General features: G+C 37.1%; 1 long non-coding RNA gene across 1 annotated transcript in view; it reads left to right on the top strand.

Moving 5' to 3' along the window:
* Positions 519–18,096, top strand: part of LOC110399062 — a 29,719-nt gene continuing 12,141 nt past the window's right edge. Inside the window, exons 1-2 of the long non-coding RNA XR_002438861.1 lie at positions 519–591; positions 6,468–6,534. This is a non-coding gene — a long non-coding RNA (uncharacterized LOC110399062). The remainder of the gene's footprint in view (positions 592–6,467; positions 6,535–18,096) is intronic.

Below are 18,096 nucleotides of genomic sequence, written 5' to 3'. Positions count from 1 at the left end.
TTTTTTTTACATCAGGGTTCTTCTACTTTGTTTATAATTCCAGTAATTGTCTGCAATCACAGCTTTCCAACATCCAAAGTAAAAGGGATTATCTTTTTAGTGTACGTGATGAGCTATGCTGTAACTGTCCCTGTCATTACTGTAATTCTTTCCCAACAATATATTTTCACTTTGTTTAATGGTAAGCCATGCTTCACATTATTGTTCTCATTTTCTCAGAAAAACATCTGGAGATAGACATATAATGGTATTGCTCTGGTAATAATTATGTTAAATAACTGCAGAAATGAGATAGCACATAACTATTTATTATTATAATTCTGGTGCAATTGCACTCCAGCGAAGACTGGGGCTCTAATCTGCTATATAACAACATACTAAGAGAAAAATTTGATGAAAGGAGCAGGAATAGAGGAGCAAAGGAAAGAAAAGTGAGAGTGAGAGCAAGCAGGTGATAGCTGTTGGGGTTGATTGAGCTCAGCTGGGAAGACTGCAAGGATATAACAGGGCTTGCTGGTGGAGGCTTAGGGGATATATCTGCCTGCTTGAAAGCACTCTTAAACTTTCTATGGAAAGGTAATTTATATTATGGTGAGTAACTTGCAATGAAATACCGGGTGTGGCAGTGAAGGGGAGTCAGAAGGGAAGAAGATAGAGTTGGATGCTGCGAAGATGCTTTATTCTATATTCTAGTAACTTTTTGCTAATCAGTCCTGGTAGGCTGTTAGGAAGAGCTAGGTAATGACAAATATGAGTTCCTAGGGGCAGACAGTCTGCAGTGTCAGTGACAGGAGCTGTAGGCTGTGTTTCTGTAATTTGAGCTGAGCTACTGTGTGCAGTATTCCTACTTACTTAATGTAGCTATGAATGAGGGATGTTTCAGGAGGCCTTCCTGTGCTATGGGGGTTCTGGGTGACTCTGAGGCACAGAGTTCCCTTCTTCCAGTTGTAATGTGCTCTCAGCCTTAACAGTCAAGGGGAACATGAGGAGTCTTGCTGCAAATGATTGTTTCTTTGGGCACTATTCCTGGTATACTTTCTTTTATTCTTCTACTGTATTACACAGCACCTTGTTACAGTTGTTATTTTTTTGTAGCCAAATTCTACTCTAAGCCCTTATCTATTCTGCTACTGAATTTATTCTCCCGTGTTGTTTTTTTTTTTTTTAGTTTTTGTACGTATCTGATGTTTTCTTCCTTGATCGTTTTCTTCTACCACCATTTGCTTTTGCTTCCAACCCTCCTTTTAGTTCTCTCTTTATCAGTTTCTTTCTGGTTCTGTTTTCCCACATATTGTCCCATTCTTTTATCTCGTTCTGTTCTCATTATGTATCTCTCAAGGGGATTTCCTTAAGGTAAGAAGAAGAACTAAGTACTTCAACAGTTCCCTTCTAAAGGTCTTTTCTCTAATTACAAGCAAACCAGTTGTACTTGCTAAAATAAATTACCAAACAATGTTTTCTCCTGTGACTCACTTGTCCCCCTGTCCATATGGACATGAACTGTAGGTGTCCATATAGAAGCTGCAGAATAAAGTGATGCCTCCATCTGGTGAAAGATGGAGATTGGATGGCACTTGACCAACCAATATTTCTCTGCTGGGAGGAAAATTGAAATATGGGAGGCACATAGGAAAGTTTAGCTCAGAAATCTAACTGTAAATAGAATTTTTAAAAGGCATCTTCAGTAAAAAACTTAGACCAAACAGTGAACTGATATTTAATCTGTGATTTTAAAAGTTACTAAAAACAACTGGCAGTCATAGAAAGCAGGATAACTCCAATTACTCCTTCCATATATGAAAGCTTGCTTCAGGCTTTTTTTTTTTTCTTTTAAATCAACTTTCCAAAGACATAGTAAATGTCAGGTGCATGAGAAGTGAAAGAGAAATTTCTTTGTATATTCTTTTTTGATGCTCTTAAAAGATGATCTTGTTTCTTCTCGCTCCCATTTCCTGCTAATTATTGCTAACTGTAACGCTGCTTCTTGTAACCGTATTTTAAATGATATGCTATGGATCTCTGACCTGTACAGTAGAGTTTTTTCAAAAGTATTATTTATTTAATCATTGGTACTTTAAAGGTTTCTTTAGAATAGTGTTCCTTTTTCTTCCTCTTTTTTTAACACAACTATTGCACTTTCGTGGTCACTTACTTTAGGAGTGAACAAGTTCTTTTCATTTTCTATCCCTAAGATCTTGGTATCTTCTAAGAACTCTTTATTTCCCCCTGGGGAAGAAAGTACTGATGGAAATGTGAAATTATGGGAAAAATGAGTTTGATCCCAGCTGTAGGTCATATATTCTTCATAGCAGATTCAACTTAAGGAAGAGAGGGAAGAAAGTATGTGTATGAGCAAATCTATGTGCTACTGTTACGCTGTTTTCATTGGTGCAGTGGAGTTTGGGATACTAACATGCCAGTTTTTTAAAAACAACAACAGAAAAAACACCATGCAAACCAACCAAAATATCCCAACTCAAGACAGGGTTAAGGTATGTTGGCCCCACTCTGTGGAAAGTGGTGTGGATGTCTGAGTCAGTGCTCGACTAACAGATCTTCATGATTTTGTGCAGTATAATGCAGTATGATTATATTACACAAAGACAGCACATCTGTCTTGCCAGTGTAATGGGTATGCAGTGATATAAGCCTTGCCTCTGAAGTGTAGGTTTTCCTAGGTCAGGTGCAGTTCTGTGTTGAGATTCCTACGCTAGTATAACTTCGGAGACAGTAACCTTCAGGACACACCTTCTCTGCAGTGCTCCATGTTGTACAAAGCATGTGCTTACAGTCCAAGCCCTTCTCTAGATACATGGCTTCAAAAGTTATCTTTTTTGGTTTCCTTGTTTCTATTGCTTCTCTTTACCGATGTCTGTATTTTTGAAAATATACAACAAATCTTTCCACGGTCCCTTTAGTTTCTCTCTGTTCTTGTGTCTGAGCTTTTGTGAATTAAGAGTGAATGAGGTAGTCTGTTATTTCGATGATCTTACTCAAAACAGAGATTAGTTGTTTTCAGAACTGTGATCTTAACTTCAGCTTCTTAGGTTTGTAGTACGAGGTATTAACTATTCTACTTGAAGAATTTAATTTATCAAAAGTTCTGTTTCCATTTTTTCTTTTTCTAGCAAAGGGAGTAGTTCTTTACTTCAGAACTAAATGAGTAGATCTAAAATATGAATGAAGCATGAGGGTCTGTATTGAGCCAGAAGCAGAATGAAGTTTTCTTTTCAGTGATCTATTACCGTTGCTTACACAGATGTGATAAATTGTCTGTGTATAGTAAAAACTGATTCTTTGTGATTCACTCTATTAAAACTGATTTCTGTAAAACTTTTATTGACTCTTGTGTGCTTTTTTTTTTTTACTTTGTTTTGGATTTTATTCATCCTTAAACAGTTCCTCAAGGTGTTATTTTTTTTTTTGTTTGCCTTTGTTCTTAAGTGTGTTAACACAGTTGTTATGAAGTGGATCTCACAAATGCTATTAAACAACTCAGAAGTTTAAGTGATTTTATAAACTATTGATTAGTAACTTTGAATTTATTTGATTGTGTTTATGATTATTCTGCATGATTTGGTACATTTTTATACCCACCACTTCAAGAACTGCTAAGTATCTTGATGCTTTTTGACCATTGACTCAGTAAGAAACCTCCTGTAAGCTCCTGTTAGCAGAAGGCATAAGGAAAGGAGTTGATTGTTCTGTGGTTAGCTGATGTTTGTTCTTTTAAACCTTTCAAGCATTATGTGTGCATCTTAGCCCTTCATAGCAACAATTTGCTGGCAGGCACTTGCTACTGCTATGATTCATCTGCTGCCAGCTCTCTGCCTGGCACGTGAAGCTGAAATGGACATGTGCAGCACTGCTGTCTTTGAGCCAAGGGAAGGTGTGCTTGATAGGTAGAACAATTCTCAGAGTGCTTACTTGCCGTAGTCTGCAGATTTGCTGCTGCCCTGGATGTTGCCCTTGTTATTAATGTGATTATGAAGGGAAATTAAATCATGTTAAGATAAAATGACTTTTATTATAAGATACCAAAGTTATTTAGGAAAAGTCATAAAATGTAAGATGTCAAGAAATATTCTTGATATACTCAGGCTGAAGATCCCTCTTTCATCTGCAGCTGTCCTGCTTTCTCTCTTGGTCAAGAGCCAGTCAAGAGATCTGAGGTGGTTTCCCTTATCAGCCTGTCCAAATTTCACGGATGAGTTCAGTTATTCAGTTTGAGTTCTTTCCTTCTTAGTTTCTGTCACTGAAATAGTTCAGTGATGACAAACATTACATCAAGGTTGGATTTTTGTTGTTTCTTTGAGTTTTCGTTTACAAATGTGTAGCATAGCATGATCAGCTTTGCTTTGTCTGTTAGTAAATAAGAGCTTATTATGCCATTTCCACCAGCAACTTGATGGCTTTATGCTGCACTATGCATTCTAAATAACCCTATGTGTGAAAAACATTGTAATGCAGATGTTCAAAAAGAATGAACTAACTAGCTATGGTGATAATTAACTGCTTTGGATCACCTGATCTTCAACTTCTTCCTTCTAATCCAACAGACCTTCCTTCTATTTTTTCTCTTTCCTGTTGCACAGATTCCATTGTGATGAATTGTAAAAAGCAATTATTTGGAATGGTGTGGATTGTGGAAATTAGTTGCAAATACTCGTGATTTCTTTGGGTTTCTGTGTTGTTTGTTTATTTCAGGATAACTTATTTTGACTAGTCAGAGATTAGAAGCAATTGTGTGTGAACTGTTGTTTTAATTATTATGGTTGCTAATGAGTTATAGAGATAAAATATACAGATTTCTTGCAGTGAAGATGTGCACACTGTGAACTCCAGGTTTGATATATGCAAGGGCTGCTCTGAAAGTAATGCCTCTTATTTTATAATGTTGGTCCACAACGTCAGAGGCAAATGTTGTTTATATGGCGGTAGAGGTAAAACCTTCCTGCCAGTATTCCATTACATGGTGTTGCCATGTGACAGATGGCAGCAGAGGGGCAGTCTGACAGAATGGTGTCTGACATGGAAGTGCATTTGAAGCGGAGGTGTGTCACTGAATTCTTCCATGCATAAAAAATGGCACCCACTGACATTCATTGACACTTGCTGAACATTTATGGAGCCCAAACAGTTTCAGCAGTGGTGACAGCAACATTGAGTCACTGGGTCACCTTTGCTGGTGCAGGTTAAGATGAGCATGGCATGCAGGCTCTTGTTCATCGCTGGAGAAAATGCTCAGCTAATGGTGGTGACTATGTTGAAATATAGTGCTTCGTAGCTGCAAATTTGCTCTGTCAAACAGTGTTATTGTACTCTTTGTGCCTGTTGTAGTTTCAGTGGAAATAAATAGGTGGCATTACTTCTGGAACATCTCGCAGACATCTCAATTGCTTTTTCTTGTTATGTTTCACCTTGACTTTTATCTAGGAACAAAGCATACTGATTACCATCTTTCTTCTTTAAATGGAAATATCAATAACATTTATGGAATATAACTCAGACAATGAAGTATATAGAGTATTTCCCCTTCAACATATCTTGATCAGAGATATGCTTGGCCTGCCAACCAGCGTTTTTGATGACTTTACCTTTTTTTTTTTTTTCCCCTAACGGGGGGTGAAAACATATTATTTACAATTAAAAGAAGAACTTCTAAGGATTGGAGAGGAAAAAATATTTAGATATGGGCTTAACTACTTCCATGGACCTTAAAGGCCTGATTTAATCAATGTTAATAAAATCGATGTTGCTAACTATTTCAGTTGATAGAAGCTGGTATTTCTCTGTAAGGAAGGGGAAATACAGGTAGGATTTCCTGTAAGATAAGGACACAATATGGAAAACCAAAATGAAGAACATTTCATTTGCTGCTTTCTTCCACTTTTCATGTTGAAAACAGAATACCTCACTGTTAGTGAGGTCTTGTGCTATTTGTGTTATATCTAAAAATAAGAAAATTAGTATTGGCAATGGGGTCAAATCTCTATCTGATCAAAGATAATGCAATAACTGATAATGTGCTACCATCAACTTGGTTTCAATTAAAAAAAATGTTTAGCATATACCTCTATCTGCTCCAAATCTTTGATTTATTAGTATTGCTAGTAATGAGAGAATGTGTCTCTGTTATTATAATTTGTGTCTATTGCTAGAGTACTAGAGTGAGTTAGGGCTTGCTTTTCATTTTGTTAGGCTTTTATTGGTGTGCATCCCATTTTTTTTTTCCGTGGTCCCAAGTTAGCATTTCTTAGCTCATTCTGTGACAGTATCTCTAGTAAGACATAATTTCCACTTGCTTTGCATTTGTGATTCTTAATGCATGGGGAAAAAACAGATCTCAGGCATTATTGTGGGTATATTTCTTATTTATGGTATGAAAAGATGCTTATTAGCTGTTGCAGTTCAAAGCTTATTCCATATTATATTAACATATTCATGTTGTTTTGACTTCTTAACAGGCGATAACTTCGAACACAACCTTCAGGCTTTCATTGAGAGCATAGATTCTATAGCAACGAAATAACAGTAAGTTTTTTTTGTCAACCATTTGTTTATGTTTGTTTTTGTAACAGAAGTCTTTGTGCTGTTTAATCTAAGTGTACTCTAGAAATGCAGTGCAACTGCCAACTATGGCTGATACTGAAGTGGTACTAAATAGTTCTTTCTCAGTGCATCTGGATTTAAATCAGATTTTTTTTCTTCTGTGAAAGGCAACAAAATAGTAAGTCTGAGTAAAGGTTTCTGTTTAGTTAAAATTCTTTATGCTTTCACTGAATTCCATGATTGTGTTTATGAAATGATTCTTAAGTTATTACAGAGAATTAGAAGTGAAAGAGAAAGCATTAATATTCCTGGAGTTTTACTGTATTTTGGTGAGTAACAGGAAGCTTGAAAAGAAGAAAATTAATATATTACAACTGAAACAAGTGTCAGTATTCCGTAAGGTTAAAACAGGGTACTAAACTGATAAATGCTAAGCTATTTCTAGATAATTGCATGGTTTTTTTAGTCAAGGTTTGAAAATAGCATTGGACACAGTGTTATTACGTCCTTTTAATGATGTCTTCATTGTCATGGGTTCTCTTAATGGCTTTCAACAGCCATCATGCAGAACAACAAAATGCAGAATTACTATGCAATAAAGATTAGTATCCTCTCTAAATGTATTTTAAGCACATACCTGTTGTACAATAGGATATAAACATAAAGACATGCCAGTTGTGGTGTTTATCACCTAGATATTACTTGAGAATTTACATCCTTTTCATTGGCTCCAGTTTGGCTTCAGTTGTCAGCAGTTATTGAGTAAGGATTGTTGGAGGGAGACAGGCAGGCTGGCTCACACTGAGTGGCAGTGTGTGATGCTGTGTGGTGTTTGTAGCTTCAGGACATCATAGCTTGGGGCAACATCTAGGCAAGATCATAGGAGAGTAAGCGCCATAGTATTTGGAGGGTTCTGTAACAATCAGTGCCAGTACAAAACTGTGCTGTGAGGACTGTTCTTGGTAATTTGTTTTTAATTTAAGTCTCTATATCTCTTTTCCTAAATTCATGTCTACATGTGAGTTATCAAAAATGGTTGCAGTAATCTTCCCTTTCCACAAGTAGCGCTATGAGTCAAGGGAAAATGTTGTGACTAAATGTTTGAATACAGTCTTTTACTGAGTATTCTTAAATCAACTTCCCAATTCTGCTTCTAATTCTTCATTTTTCAGCACTGAAATCTTGGGCTGGTATGGAATTAAGTGTTTTAGGAGGCGGTTCTATAACCTTATCAGTACCCACATAATTTTTTTCAAAAGGCTTTTTGTACTTGAAAGCAGACAAAATCTTCTGCAGGGATCTGTATATTTACATAAATGCAAATGGCTTTTTTCCTGATCATTGCAACCTGTTATCTCTTACTTCCTGTTGGCATTGTGGGCTATGTAGAAAAAATGTTCTTTTGCAGAGTGCTGTGCTTTTGTTCTTAATTTATGTAATATAAATGAGTGGATGGGTTGGGGAGGAGGAGCTGAGCAGTGGGAACAGAGTGTTTAAAATTCATGGATCCTAACCCTACCTGCGAGAGGGAGGGGAACTTAGCCTATTTGAGTAGGTAAAGTCACTGTTTCCTCCTGTAAAGGAAAATGCAAAATGTGCAGGGAACATCAAACTTAACCAAAAGTGCCATTCACCATTACTGTTAGAGAATCGATTAAGTGAACTCTTTATTTTCTGTCTCCATATCTTCTACGTCCTTGTATTGGGCTTTCAGGGCAAGGTTTTGGTAGCAGGGGGCTGCACGTTGGTCTCTGTGAGCAGAGCCGGCTCGCGCTGCTCCAAAGGGATCCGCCGCTGCTACAGCTGAGCCGTGAGCGAGGCCGCGTGTGCACCGGGAGAGCAGAACGAAGGAAGGGCGAAGCGCCGTGCACAGTAGTGGGAGAGAAGCGGCCCTGCGGGGAGGGCGGGAGGTGCTCCGGGCTCGAGAAGCAGTCCCTACGGCCAACGGAGGAACGGGCCGTTTCCCGCCGTCCACGGGCACCGCGCGGAGCAGGTCGCCGCGTGCGGGCACGGAGGAGCCCGCGGTGCAGCAGCCCATGGGGCCTGGAGGGAGTGCAGCCCACAGGGAGCCCCCCAGGAGCGGGCCCGTGGGGAAGGGCTGCAGGACGGCTGTGGGAGCTGCTGACCGAGAAGGACCCGTGTGGAGAAGTGCGCTCCTGGAGGGCTGCACCGTGCTGGATGAGGAGGTAGGAGCGGGCAGGTGGGAGGAAGACTCCCCCTGTTTAGTTGTCCCAGCTCTAGTCCGTTAGCAGTAGGTAATAAATCCATCTTCCTTATGCTCAGCCTGTTTTTTCCTCTGATGGTGATTGATGAGTGATCTCCGTGCCCTTATCTCACCACTTGAGTTTGTTATGTTTCATTTTCTCTCCCCCTCCTGAGGAGGAGGCAATGAGAGAGCAGCTTGGTGCTGCTACCAGTGTTAAACTCCCATGGTTCTGTAGTGCTGGCTGTTCTGGTCTTTTCAGTGGCAGCTACTACTCTTTTTTTTTTTTTTGGTCTACACACCTACTGGTTAATTCTGATCTATTCTTTTTCCCCCTAGTTATGGTAAAATGTGGTAAAAGTTCTCTGCTTTGTTAGCTCATCTTGAATGTGAAGGGGAGAGAGAATTTGTGTGGAATTTGCTCTTTTTTAACATTAGAGATTTGATTGCCAATAAGTAATCATAAAGATTCATATTTCAAGTATGAAGAGCTAACATTTATGAATATCAAGGTGTTGATGCGAATGTGCTTCCCTGTTCATTTTAATCTTTGCTATCATGGCTGGGTAACCTATGACTTTCTTGTTGCTACTGAAGGCCGGTGCCCTTTGTTCTCCAAGGTCACTCTCTGTTCCTGGTGGTTGCACAAGCCAAAAGCCCCATGTTACAGGTGTGCTCGGAGAGCCAAAATTGATGTCCATAAAGGGAATGTTGCCATATTTAAATGCAGACTTTCTAAATTATGGTAAATTAAGTAATTTTGGAGGCATCTCTTCTAATTATTTTCATCTGAAAGTGAAATAATGTTATCTAAGTCATATAGATGAGACTTTTGTATGGTAGTATCTGAAAAAGAGCCTGTCATACTATTCAACCAGATGAGCTGTGAGGCAGGTGCACAATGTGTGTGGGTTTGGGGTTTTTCAGTTTCTTTTTTTTTGCATAAAAGAAGCATTGTTAGCATGGAATCAAAATGATTATGATAGTCTGGGAGACATGCTTTCAAGGGTAACTTGCACAAATGAGGGTCATAACTAAAAGCTCTTCAGCTAGCACCGAACACATTAAACTGGAAGAACAAACAAAAAGCTGGTGTTGGCAGATCAAAGAAAATGAAAGCATAGAAGATACTCTTAGAAGATCAGTTGGCCTAAATATAAGAATTGTAGTAATATATTTTCTGTCTTATTCTCTTCTGTTTTACTACTTTAATGTGTACCTTGATTATTTTAGTCACTGGTATCGTTTTCTTCAAAAAGTTGCTCATTTACTGCCCAGAATTTAATGGGCTAGTAAGTATTCAAGCCTATGACAAGAGAGTTCCTTGTTTGAAAATAGAATGTTACCAGTTTTAGGGGAAGTAATTGAGTTCATATTTTAATGGGAAATAAATTTTTTTAACTGAGGATACTCAGAGAATCTGCTAACTCTAATGAAGTTAAACCAAACAGTGGTGACTGTGTATAGCACATAAAAATGTGTAGGTGGCAGTGGGTGTATGCATACATGATAGCTATAGAAAGTGAGATAATATCTGCCTGTTCACCAACAATGTATTTGTAAAGTTCAGTGTTATTATGCATTTCACGTGATCAGTAACCTAAAAGGTTTGCGGCTTTAGGTGCTTCTAGACTATATGATGGCTGAAGACTGAATCAGATCTGTCAACTCATAGGTCATGCATTACTTGCCTCTTTTTTTTTTTCCTATTTCCTTATGGAAATACGGAAAAGCTATGATTCTTTCAAATGGGCAGGGGTTGAATTAGAGGCTGGATGAATTGTTCTCGTCTCTCATTCTCTGGTATGTCCCTGCCACTTTTCATTTAACTGAAAACTGTTCCACTGAGTAAGGGAAGTAGTCCTCTGTGTAAGCGATTCTGAGTAAAGTAAAAGGCTGTCTTTGATATTTCTGGTGAATATACCTGTTTAATTATCCATACAACTGGCTTTCTGCACGTGGCTTGGTCTTGATGCCAGCCCCCTCGTTATGTATAACTGCCCTCTGTAATGGAATTGTCTTGTGCAGTTGTGATAACAAAAACCTTTCTGATCACGTACCAGACAAGGAGTCAGGCTTGAGGTTTCTAAGGTGCTGCTAGGAGTGTGCATCTCTTGGTCTTGACTAAAGCTGAGTAGTCTGTCACTCTTCTAGCATGGGAGCCTTTTACTAACTAGGGGAAAATGAGGTGCTTCATTATGAGGAACCTGTCAAATAGGCTGAAACATAATTTATTTGGTTTTTATTCTTTAAAAAGGGTGGATTAAACTACTGCAGAACTGCTTTGTAGCCATTTAGAAAAGTTTTGGTTAGTGACTGGAGTTTTAGTTGAGATACTGCAGAGAGAGAAAGAACTTGTCTTTGTATGTATTTAAACCAGTTATGTAAAAATCCATATTTTGAATGTTCCTGTTCATAGTTTATATATATAGTGACTTATTATTATGAATGAACTCATTCTGGTTTAGCACAAAATACTCTCCTCCAGATAGAGAAATGGAGACTGGAAAAGTTAGTAGGAATTTTCAAAACACGTTGTTTTGCGGAGTGCTATGGTTTGTACCATAAAAGCCACTACTGGCTGCAAAATTGAATGCAATGTGAGTGGTACTGCATTCATAATATTAGCTGTAGAAATGGATGTTAATTTTCCATTTTGCTTCCATTACCTTACTGATTAGCATAAAAGAGACTTTGCCTTAAGAACTCAAAGGTAAGAAATGAATAAAAAACATTTCTAGCTCCAGGAAAATGCCTGGATGCTGGAAAAGTGCTGAGGGAAGGATGATGTTTGTTATGTTCTCAGACTCTTCCCAGACCTTTACTCTGTGCCATATTTATGGAGGGGGAAAGCTATTGTGCAAGGCAGACCTTTTGGTATACTTATTGCATGATAATGTCACACCATTCTTTTTGAAAACAATAATTCTGAGTGCTGTAGGGGGGGAAAAAAAAAACATTTTAATTGCTACTTCCCTTGGAAGCTCTTTGTTTTAGAGTGGCAGTTAGGGGAATTATGCTACAGTTGTCACTTCTAATGCTAAACCATTAGCAACAATGTTAAATGGAGATTTTGATCTTTGTAGATGATCTGACAGTGCTTTCCCTCAAGTATATCATATGTGTATGCAGAGCAGACTGCAAATTTTTCCCCTTCTTTGAAGATGGGAATATTTTTTAGCCGTAATCTGGTGGAGTACACTTCACCCTCTAGTGCAGGAGGGTTTTCAATGGGTCAAATGGATAGATAAGTCCATTACATTGATGTACAAAAAAAGTTGAGTTTGTATCGCGTGGTGCAGGGTGCTAGGAGGGAAGTACAAAGCAGTGGCTTTGCCTGTAGAGCTTGGAGCACTTGTCTGTAAAGAGTCCTTGCCTTCACTGCAAGGCACAAGTAAATCCCCTGTGGTTGCTAGAAGCTCATCAGTCCAACATAAGGACTCTTTTTTTTGAATATACTTACAACTTTCTCCACAGTTAACAACAGGAAATGCTGCTTATATAGTTGTATTCAAATGAATGTGCGATTGCCTTGTTCAGAGTGTGTAGCAGAATAATTTTAAAGCTAGGCTCAGCAAATACCTAATATGCAGTTCCAATGATTAGTATTATGTATACCATGTGTCAAAATAAATCAGTGTAATGCTGTATCAGCACTTCAAAGAGTCCTCATGATTACGAGGGCCATACAGGGGAGAATAAAGTGTGGAGAAGGTAATTAGAATGACCTTATGTTACCGAGCTGGTGAGTGGTACTGGATCTTTGTCCAGAAGTAATGAAGTTTTTCTGTACGGCATTGCTTATCAACAACATATGCATACAGATATCAGTGACAGTTAATTTGAATACCTAAATATGAACATTAATAACAAACTATGTTCTGCTTGAATTTTCCAAAAGCATTACAGTTTTAGATGAGCTATTCACAAGTAATTTCCTTCTTGTTCTCATTTTTATTATAGCTTTCAGTTTATGACACAATCAAATTGTTTTTAGAATATTCCTTAATTATTGCTATGCTAATAGGATTTATTTCTTTCTTTAAATAGGCAGTCCTCCTGCTCTGACAATTAATGGCTAGGTTTGGAGTTATGCTACGTTAATTTGTTTCATTGTTTGTTTTATGTTTAATTTATAAATGGCTTATAATGTTCTGTAGCCTTAATGCTTCCAAAGAGGTAGAACTAGATGCTGGTTCATCCTTGAAGCTGGCAGTTTCTTAATGTATGCAATTCGAAAATGTTTATTTCTTACTTTGCATTTTGTTTTTACAGTTGGGAAAATTAAGCAAAATAAATGTCTTAGAACAACTATTGGAAAAGTAGACTGTGAAGTGCTGACTTCTAAAATATCTGTAGAACAGAAATTTTAGCTGAGTACTGAAGTTGTTTTCTTTTTTCCTATTTTCTGACATTGACTTCTATTGTGGCTGTCGAAAACTAGTCTGAACTTGTGTCAGAATATGCCAGGTTGTCTATAAGCAGCCTGCAGGGACACATCTTTAACTTCTGAGGCTGCATGATCTGTAATGAGGCTATATCAACATATACAGCATGAACTGATTTAATGTTTATATTATACTTCTTAGTCTTAGCATTAGCAATCAAGCTGCCTTTTGGCCCAGATCTACTTTGTGACTTACATTGAGTATTTTTCAAATAGTTTTTGTTTGGCTTCTGCTTCCTGTGTATGTACTGAGTCACTTTTGAATATATTAATCTTCTAAATAATAGCTTTGTCTAAAGTATCTTGTCTAAATTTGTCTGAAGACATTTTTCTGAAGGAAAACTTGTGATGTGACCTCCAGTAACTTCAGGGATATAGGATGTTAACCTTGTGGAACAGGTTAAATTGACAAAACCTCCCATTGTTTCTTTTTTTGGCAAATGGATTAATAGTAGTCCACTTATTACCTGTATTTCTTAGTCCTTGTGGAAAAGAGATATCAGCAATGCAATTCTGCATATATGGTTTTTACAGTACAGCTGTTTACTTTATTGCTTCGACCGTTCAGTATTTCATATGCTGGCTAGTAAATCACCTCTTTCTGATGGGTTAGCAAGGCTATCAAGGTGGAGAACAACTTTTTGGCTGATCAGTCACATCATTCAGGCAGAATATGGATAAAGATCAAAGGAGCAAATAGTCTAATGCACAATAAATGTTAAAGATTTTGGTAGCTCAATCTAGTGAAGTTGTAATATGAGTAGAACAGAGAACAGTGTAAAAAATGTTCTTTTCAAGACTCGAGATTTAAGTATATGAAAATATTTTCTTGTGATCTTCAAAATTTTTTTGTTAAAAGGGAAGTACATAATTGCAAAGGAGAAATATTCATAAGCATTTCATGTATGCTTAATTAAATTATTGAGTGGAAAACTGCTTGCGGACTGGCAAAGTATTTCAGTGCGAAAGAACAGGAGTTTTCAGGAACAGAAAGCTTCTGCAGCTTTGCAGAATTAAGAGCTAATGGTCAGGCCGAGGGGATGTGTTCTCAGTAGACCAAAATGTTGCTAAGGGCAGAATCTTCACCTCAAGTATATGGAATTCTATAGAGGATTAATGTATAAAGCTGATAATTGGATAAGTATTAACTGCTTTGATGCTTACCAGAAGATAAGCTTTTTTTTTTTTGGAAGAATTCTTGAGGAAACAATCTTGACAATGTTCTGGATTTTATTTTAAATGACATACTCACATAGGGTTTATCATCCAGCTTAAAAGATGTAAAGGCTAACTGAAAAAAAAAAGACAACAGAATAAACAAACAATGAAAAACCTTTACAAGAGAAACAAGCAATTCTCTTCCAGTGAAAGCAAAAAAGTAATGTATGAATATTTCATTTTTACTATTACAAATTGTATTACGTGTCCTCTAAAAGTTGTCGTTGTTCGGTTTACCTGACTGGTCAGTCAGAGTGCTACCTGGAAGAAATTATCTTTTGTACACCTGTGGCCTATGAAGAGGCTGATGTTTACAAAACAGGAAGTATAGGCTTGTTGTCAAGGCTGTCCAGACAAGGCTAGGCTTGGTGATTCAGAGGGGCAGTGAGTTTGTAGGTAAAGACCATCTCAAGAAAACAGGAGAATCTGAAGGGGCTGCACTTGCTAGTCTTTATCACCTCTTCAATGGACTTGTTTATTTGCTTATGCTGGTGATCCCCTGTACTAGTTATTTCACAAGCTTAAATGATCACAGTGGCTCAAACAGCAAAATAGTACTTAAATTTCTTCAGCTGTGTCTTAAACTCTGCTGTTGAAAACACACAGAGATCCTACTGAGGAATGTTTCCAGTCTATCTTGTTGGATATTACAAAAACACTAAATATTCATATTCTTGCAAGGGCTAGTGGATTAATTCTGAGATTTGTAATGGAAGAAGCATCCATGTTGATATATTTGATTTTAGTTAATTAAATTTTGCTGAGCATATATGCACAAAAATAATTCCTCAAATGACAAATTTCTTCTTTCTTCAGTGTGTATAGACTTCTAATTTTACTCAAAACTGGAAAAAAAAAACAAAACAAAACCATGAAACAGAAGTTCATTTCCACTACTTAGATGTTTTCTTTAAAGACAAGTTGGAAAGTAAAGTGGCTTAAATATGAATGAGATTTCTTTAAGAGCCTATCATGCATCTAGACTACTGTTTCTGTTATGTAAAGAAGCTATACCAGATGCGTATATTTTCAGTGTGACTCAAGTTGCAAAATTGATACCTGCACCTGTAATGATAGGAAGAAACATATTTTCACCTAAATTCCTAATACTTTAGGATGGATATGATAAAAGTTAGTAGAACAATGTAGATGTCTTCCACTTATATATTACACCACTGCAGTACAGAACATATATTTTTGTTCTAGATTTGCATAATCTGTTGTCTAAATCAAAATCTTGAGGTCTTTTCCTCCAGAACTTAAAAACTGCTTTTTTTTTCTTCTTGGTATTTTAACCTCTTAAAAACATCTGCACTCTGTACTTCCACAGTAAAGTTTCTCTCACAGGAATGATATGTGCTTTTGAACGCTTTAATTCTTTGTGTGATCCATTCAAGTATTTCCAACAGTTAATTCATTTCACTGTACTCTGAAGAGGGTCTTGCTGTCTAGTACATTCAGCTGGATGAGAGAAGAGGCAGTTTCCAGCATAATTAAAACTGTGTTCAGATAGAGGTGGGAAACAAAAGAATAAAACAAGCGCTATGCTATAGTTTAGTATTGTTTCTTATGGACAGAGAACTGTGTTTCCTTATTAGCTGAAGTATTGCATAGAAGTGAGTTATGGAGCAAAGAGGCACATACTCTCAAGTAACTCTCAATTTTAAAGGAATTCACAAATTCTAATTTTTGTTTTGAAAAATTCCAAGATTGCGTGGAAATAACAATAACAAATTGTAAGAATGAATACACCTTTGAGTACCTTAGTTTTCTCTTCCTTGCATTTATTCTCTGTTCAGAATGCTAGAATCCTACAGCTTCTTTCTGAAGGCTGTGCGGAATACAACAGGAGCTAGCAAAAAAAGCAAACCTACACCTGATTTATAAAAGCATTTGAGCTCCGGGTGAAGCTGTTTTGATATGTAAAGAGCAAAAGCATGAAAGTGGAGGCTGTCTTTCCCCTTCAGTAAATTGATTATTATGTTCTCTGGCCACAGCTGTGTAACATTTAGAGGTGAGTAAGGTAGTATTACAACCTGCTCAGTTTGCAGAAGAGGAGAAATAAGGATACAGTTTTATTCACACTTTTATTCATAGTCTACCATCGCTATGACTGGTTGCCCATTTATCACTGTTCACCAGTTTTCATTCTTGGGGTGGCCTCTGGCTATAGATTGCTACGAGACTTATAGTGGATATCTCAACAAGCGAAGAACCCCAGAGATTTCCACTTTGACTTACAGTTTTCAGATACGCACCAGCACTATTACTTGAGAAATACTGGGATGTACAGGAGGATAATCTTTTCAATTACAGAGGCTGATATAATTGAAAATAGGAAACTGGAAAAAAAAAGAGAGGGGGGAAAAAAAATCAGATCCTGTGAGAAAGATTTTGTTACGTATTCTGAGACCAAAGCAGACGATCTCAACATACTAGGGAAAGTACCTATTACACAAACTAGAATGATCTTAGAAAAATGTGAGCAGCTTTCCAGACTACACCATATTTTAAAATATGTGGAAGCCAAGATAAGACTGGGGATTCTCTTTGTTAAAACACACTTTCCTTATGTGATTCACTTGACAAAAGTTCCTTGTAGTAGATTGTGCAGGTTGTCAGATCACTTTTAAAAACTTAATTGGACTTGAAAACTGATTCCGCTAAAATTTACTTACATGTTTGTGTCAAGCTTGTTGAAGTAAGAATATGTAAGTAAGGACATGAAGGTGTTGCTAAATTGCAAGTATTCTAAGTGAGAACAATCAACATGTAAATTACTGAGCTGTCAGATTAAATGAAGCTGAATATTTTTGAAGCAATTCACATGTAGATTGTTATAAAAAGGTACAGATTTTTCATTAGCAAAAATCAGAAGTTCAAGTTAGTGCTCATTACTTCTTAAAGGGAACAATAAGAACTCTCTATCATTACTTAGCTGCGCAGGAGTAGTGAATTGTCCAGAAAATCAACCTAATCAAGGTTCTAAAGAGATGTCCTTTTAAAAGAGTATTTTCATACCTTTCATATTTATTTTTCTAGCCTTTAATCTGAATGGATTAGTTATTACACATACTGCATTAATACTGATTTTTGCAAAGTAAAATTTTGAAGTCTTGTGTCCACCTTTTTTTTTTTTTGCTGAGAAACTAGATGGCTAGTAATTCTGACAAATTGTCATCCGTCAATGTGGGAAACTGTCATTGTGTTAGTTGGAAGTGGGTTTTCACACACCTTACAGCTATTGTTCTAGATGTTTTTGCAAAATGTGTTTGATTTGTTTTAAGGATTTGATCACTGTGAAGGCTGATCCTAAAAAGAAACGTTCTGGATGAGGTGCCTCTTTATTGGGGAAAAAAAAAGTACGGAATATATTTTAATATTTGGGAGTTGCTTCTGTTGTATTCTCATTCAAAGGGATTGCATTGGAATTCTGCTTTTAAGACAGTGGTAGTCACTTTATTTGGTATAATAGGAGAACAAATACTTATTTGCCTTCAATGTAGCATCCTTTATTTGAGGGTAAGGAGGAGGAAGGAAAGAAATCTAAATTCTGTGAAGAATGGGACTTCTTCAGTATCTTAGCCTGTGCTTAACTGGGATCTGAACAAAACTCTGTGGGTGACAAATATTGTCATTAATGCAGTGGGTGTTGCTTATTGTGCAGTGGGGTTTA

This window comes from Numida meleagris, chromosome 4 (genome assembly GCF_002078875.1).
Source record: "Numida meleagris isolate 19003 breed g44 Domestic line chromosome 4, NumMel1.0, whole genome shotgun sequence".
In the NCBI taxonomy this organism is placed as follows: Eukaryota; Metazoa; Chordata; class Aves; order Galliformes; family Numididae; genus Numida; species Numida meleagris.
This window is presented reverse-complemented; position numbering and strand designations above follow the sequence as displayed.